Raw genomic sequence first — 5,880 nt, 5'->3', positions numbered from 1 at the left:
TTAGTATTCTGACACTAAGGTAAGAGAGACAAAATCACTCATCACGAACATTTGTAATTACAAAACTTCACTGTTGCATTTCTGCGTTGTGACATTCTGAACATGGCATGTTAAAGTATATAGAAAACCTAGATCAGAACAGGTTAAATGTAATTCATAGTGATTTATATTTTTTTAATTCTTTCTAAATGAAAAAATATGTTTTTCAGTGATTATGACACTTCGGTATTACATAAATATGCTTCAATGCCAAAATAAATAATAATGGAAAAAATACCCACAGTGGACATTCATAGTTGTGATTATAGGAATGTTATATATCAGGTGAGTAGCTGTGTCAGCATGCGTAGGCTGCAAAGGAACAAGTAAAGGATTATTCCATGCTGAAAAGAGAAGAAAGGAAACATTACCTGTTGGCCGTAGAGCCTTCTTCAGGTGTGAGAAAGACAGGGCAGTAAGCAAAGATAATTTTCTTTATCTTTGCTTACTGCAGTTTATCTTTGATGACAATATCAAAGACGTTAGGAAGTTTTACGGCTAACAGGTAACAGCTCCACATCAACTTCCTTTTATAACTAACCTCATCAGATCCCTCAACTCCCAACTCTTCCAATTTCTCACTTCAGAGAAGGATAAAAAACTCAATCATCCTCTACAGAGAAAAACCATCAACATCCCTACCACCTCCACCAATCCTAACCTCGTTTTTACTATACCCTCTGACCTTTCCCTTTCACCCCTTTGCATCCTCAGCTAACATATTTTAAAATTACAATAGACTGTATAGTATTTATGTTTAAACTTAAGATAAATATGTCAAAATATCAAAATCCTTTTGACATATTTATGCACAGTGCCATCGTAACAATGCTTGTCAAGTTCTCAAACAAACCTGCATTGTATTTTTAAAATATTTCAGCAGAGGATTCAACTGGAATATAAATGAAGATTCGACGATAATATTTTTTGGGTGAATATGGTTTTCTGGGGAGTTGCAATGTTGGGCATTATTGGACATTTCCCGGTGACCCTGACACGTGTTAAACACTCACATTTCCTGCAAATATTAAAATGGTTATGGTTTCGCTGAGAAATCCAATTGACTGAAGACAACGTTTACATCGCAAAAGAACCCCGTCCCCGGGTGGACTCGAACCACCAACCTTTCGGTTAACAGCCGAACGCGCTAACCGATTGCGCCACAGACAATGACTGGAAGGGTATTTTCTCGAATCACAAGTTTTCGGTTAAAAAAAAATCTCTTACCGTTTATTTTGCCAGATGGTAATATTTCTTCTGCACTGATAACCAAGAATTGAATTTCATTTTTCGCAAGCTGTGTGAATTTAATCAAAAACAAGTTTTCCAGAAAGGAAATGAACACATGCATTTAACGAAATCAAGCCCTTTGTGATTGCCCGAAATGATACGTTCTGTACTACAAGATAAGAAGAAAGGCACGGCTGGGATTTGAATCTCGGTTCTTTCGGTTAATAGAGAAGTGCTTTAACCAACTAGGCTACGGTGACAGGGCACCCATCACCTTTTACAGCCACTTGGACACACCGCTCTGAGACATCTGCGTTCAGTAAGCGCTGAACCTGCGCTCAGAGCAAATTGCCTCTTTTACATAGCAGCCCCGACACTGAGAAACGAAGAGAACTGGCTTTTATCTGGCATTTTCATGTCCAATGCGTTTGACATCTCCCAAGGGCGACAGAGTTCTTTTGCGACACTATTTCTTCTTCTTTTTTATTTCTGCACGCTTTGATAAAAAACGAGAAATCGTGCAAGGGAAAAATGTCTTTTTTTTCATAGAGAAAACGTGCACCAGGAAATGTTGTGTTGAGAAGAAATGATTTAACATGATACGTGACCTAATTTATCGGAGCAATTGCTCACCCAGCAAGGTCTGGAGAGGTTGGAGAGTCTGGTGGATGTGATAATTATACGGTGTTGTGGAAGAAAACAGTCTTTCTTTGAATCCTCAGTCAATCGGAATTTCAGTGCAAAACATAAACCCCTTGTCTGATTTAAATATATTATATTTTAAAACTCATAAAAAATCAGAAAACACGTTTCTCACTTTGAAATTTTAGACGGAGCGGTGCATTACTAGTAGCGGCGCTGAGCACACTATGGGGAAATTCAGGTCATGTGAAATGCCAGCGGTTTACTAAACAACGCGTCTCATTTCGGATCATAAGATTGTAGGTTCGACTTCTACCTGGCTCGTGTAAATTTTATTCAAGCTCCTCAGTAATAGATGTATATTATGTAATGAACCGCACCTGAAAGCAAACGTTGGGTCTGTTTCCTTTGTTTTCCAGCATGAAATAGCAAATCGTTACAAAAAGCACCTGCTAATGTCCAATAGCCGGTTATTTAATTTTCAAATTACATTTTCAGGCTTCAGACACTTTTTAATAAAACAAAAGTGTCCGGAAACTCATTAACTTTCAGGTTTGCTTGAACCTGTATTAAAAAAAAGTTATCTGAAACATCCGTGATTCCATTATCTGATGTAAAGTTGGACGTGATGTTAAGCAGATGTGATCTGTGCCTTTTCTCTTAAAAAAAAAACAAAGTTCTTTTTTTCCTCTTCACTCCAATGCTGGAGACTGTAAGCCTGTGTGAGCTCCACACTGCGTGTCCTGTACTGCTCTATTTTGTTTAGATTATCTATGTGGTGTACAGATAGAACTCAACTGCATGGTGTGAATTCCGTGTTCAGGACCAGCAGAACCTGAAAAAGTAACAGCTGACCTCGACGTGATTTGAACACGCAGCCTTCTGATCTGGAGTCAGACACGCTACTGTTGCGCCAACTAAGTTACGGTGACAGGATGACCATCACCTTTTACGGCTTTTATTCTTCCTGCGCAGCTCTTGTGCAGGTGTTGTTCTCAATTACAGATCCAGGAACACTGATTGTTTTTTCTATTTTTTTAAATTAAGTACCCCATGGTGCAACGGTAGCACGTCTGACTCTAAATCCCAAAGTTCATTTTCAAAGTATATCGGAGTCAACTGATACTGATTAGGTTCTGCTGCTACTGAACCCGCAGTCAAGCCTTTCACCTTAAAGTTCAATTCCCCAAGCCTTTTGACCTTATATGTCCATCCCTTCTCGTCAAAACTCGTATTTTCACAGGGTACCCTTCAGAAATCGCAGTATAGAATGAAAAAACTCCAGTAGATCTCGGCCGCTGTTGGTGATTTTCCTTTTAAAATAAATGAATCTCTGGAAATTTTACGGAGTGTATCACTTTCACTGAGACCGAGAAGTGTTAAGCTGTACATGCGTCTTTTTGGTTCGGTTGTTAACCAAAAGGGTGGTGGTTTGAGCCCTTCCAGGGACGCTATGAGCCTTTTAATGTACACACCCTCCTCACTTTATTTCTCCACGGCCGGTCTTGTACCGCTAACAAATACAGAGCCCGTAGGAGGCAGTAAGCTCGCATATATAGCTTACTGTGTATATAATGAAGAAGCAGAGGTTAGTTTCTCATCTGCGCGTTACAGAGCCTTACGCAACTCGTAGTGTACCAACAGCTAGGGTTTGATCCCTGCACGGGCTATTAGTTGAAAGGCCATTGTAAATGACGTACAAGAGATTTATAGATAAATACCCTTTTGATCCCGTGAGGGAAAATAATGGCTTTTATGTTTCACACTAAATTGCGATCTTGAAACCAAAATGAAATTGACATTTGTACTGTATGTTTTTTTTTTAATTACAAAGCAAACAGAGTATTCCCTTAATTCAAAGATCAGATATTGGCCAAAACAAGACAATCAGACGTGGGCTGAGTTCGGAACAGGAGCCTCTGCTTCGTCGTTTATTGAGCTTTTGATCAATGTCTGAGTGAAAAAGATTCGCTATTTTAACTCTTTGATTAAAGTACGCAGAAAGCACCTTCCTTCGAGCCGGAATCGAACCAGCGACCTAAGGATCCCCTCCTGACTGTAGTACAGTCCTCCGCTCTACCAACTGAGCTATCGAAGACATGTCAAGCAATGCTCCCTGGCACATACTGCCCAATGTAGTGAAATGTTCCAGGTGATTTAAATCCCAGTTCGACATCAAGTTTCCAACTCGTTTTCTTAGTCTTGTTTACCTTGAATTTAAGCCACGAACCAGGATTCTACTGTATAAACTTCCGGGGATATTACAAAATGTTTGATGGGGCATCAATCATTCCAGGCGGAAATGGACTCCTTTTTGTTTCTCGAGGGATCATATTAAACATTTCATTAGTATCGAGAGGAGGATCACCATGAAACACAAAACAAACAGTTTCATTCTGTCTTTTTTAGAAAGTAGCGTTTGTGCTACATTAATTATATTTACGTGGAAATATAGAAGTTGTAAATGTTAAAATTTATATTTGAATCGAAATGTGCTTTTGAGTTAAATATTAGCAGGATCATGTAATTAGTTTGTCATTACTATATATATTGCCATGTTACTAGAATTTGTAACTGAAGTTTACTAGTTGTGTTGACAAAGCTAGATACACATTTTCTAATGCAGTCTTCATTACAAGACAGTTTGTTTCTCGAAAGCGTGTTATGTAAAAAAAGAGAAAAACGAAAATATATAGATGACAATCTTTCAAAGCTGAAGATTTTACTTTTGAAAAATTGACATTTTATGTATGCAGATGCATTCGCTGGTTATAGAACTTTGCTGTGCTTCCTGAATCATTTTCAGCGTTATAAAGTGCGTGTAGAGGGAGCGATCTCTTTGTAGAGCAGTTGCCAGGCTGGAGATGTTCAGACTACTCTCGTTATTTCTCAAATGCTTACATCATTTTTCTTTCACGCTAGGACGCGAGTGTGTACATGTGGTTTTCGTTTCACTGATTCTCATTGAAGATTTGGGAATTAACGACGAAAGATTCAGTTGCCTTGGAAAGCAGAAGCTTTGGTTCACAACGATATTGAAGACACGCCCATGTAGAGCAGCATGTGATATTTGTACTATAAAAGACCAAGTGCTCAAAGTGACGTCTGCGTTTACCGTTTAGACTTTTCATCTCGGGCGCACTTTTAGAAAGCAAAGATAGAGCAGTTGTGTTGAATCACGCTACAGCAGCTGTCAGCAGAGTGGCGCAGCGGAAGCGTGCTGGGCCCATAACCCAGAGGTCGATGGATCGAAACCATCCTCTGCTATGTGTATCTTATGAACGATTGATAAGCACACCATCCGTTTAATGAAGTGCGTTAAAACTGATTTTTCTCTCGTGTGTCTGCAAGCTTCACACTTACTGTATTCGTTAATCTTTACCAATAGCAGATGCCCAAATGTATCTTTGGTTGTTCTGAGATCCTTGATAGTTTCCTCAAATCCTTCAAATGAACATCCATATCAAAGCAATTATGTTTAGATTTATTACAATTAAGGTACATATACAAAATATCAACGCACATTTGTATAATACTCATTTAATAATGATTGTCAAGTTCTCCAACAAATCTGTGTTCTAATTTTAAAATATTTTTGCTAAGGATACAACGGGTGTATAAATGAATTCTCCTGACAGCCAGTTGAAGATAAAATTCCACACGTGAAAATGGTTCTCTTGGACATTTACTGAGGTACTTAATTGTTTACTTGTAGTTCCACACGAGTAAAATGCAAATTTCAAGAGGGTTTGCAAAGAAATCCCATCAAGTTTAAGCAGAGATTATGGTTACAGTGGAACAATCTGAAGCACATCCCTGAGTGGGTTTGAATCACCAGCCCTTTGTTTAACAACTGCACAGAAACACACTCCCTTTGCTTTTTGCCATTCACACATTTGTAGTTAAAATAAAATACTGACATTTTCCTGCCAGCCAGCAGTATTTCTCCTGCACTGACCATGAATAACC

At 38.6% G+C, this 5,880-nt stretch overlaps 3 non-coding genes across 3 annotated transcripts; 1 reads left to right on the top strand and 2 right to left on the bottom strand.

Annotated features, from left to right (window-relative positions):
• Positions 1-1,135: 1,135 nt before the first annotated feature.
• trnan-guu (transfer RNA asparagine (anticodon GUU)) lies at positions 1,136-1,207 on the bottom strand. The gene has a single exon. It is a non-coding gene; the product is annotated as a tRNA-Asn (tRNA).
• A 2,713-nt stretch (positions 1,208-3,920) lies between these two features.
• Positions 3,921-4,009, bottom strand: trnay-gua (transfer RNA tyrosine (anticodon GUA)). The gene is given in 2 exon segments: positions 3,921-3,957; positions 3,973-4,009. It is a non-coding gene; the product is annotated as a tRNA-Tyr (tRNA).
• A 1,097-nt stretch (positions 4,010-5,106) lies between these two features.
• trnam-cau (transfer RNA methionine (anticodon CAU)) lies at positions 5,107-5,178 on the top strand. Its single transcript has one exon. It is a non-coding gene; the product is annotated as a tRNA-Met (tRNA).
• The last annotated feature ends 702 nt before the right edge of the window (positions 5,179-5,880 follow it).

Source organism: Lepisosteus platostomus, chromosome 5, assembly GCF_059453375.1.
Source record: "Lepisosteus platostomus isolate fLepPlt1 chromosome 5, fLepPlt1.hap1, whole genome shotgun sequence".
In the NCBI taxonomy this organism is placed as follows: domain Eukaryota; kingdom Metazoa; phylum Chordata; class Actinopteri; order Semionotiformes; family Lepisosteidae; genus Lepisosteus; species Lepisosteus platostomus.
This window is presented reverse-complemented; position numbering and strand designations above follow the sequence as displayed.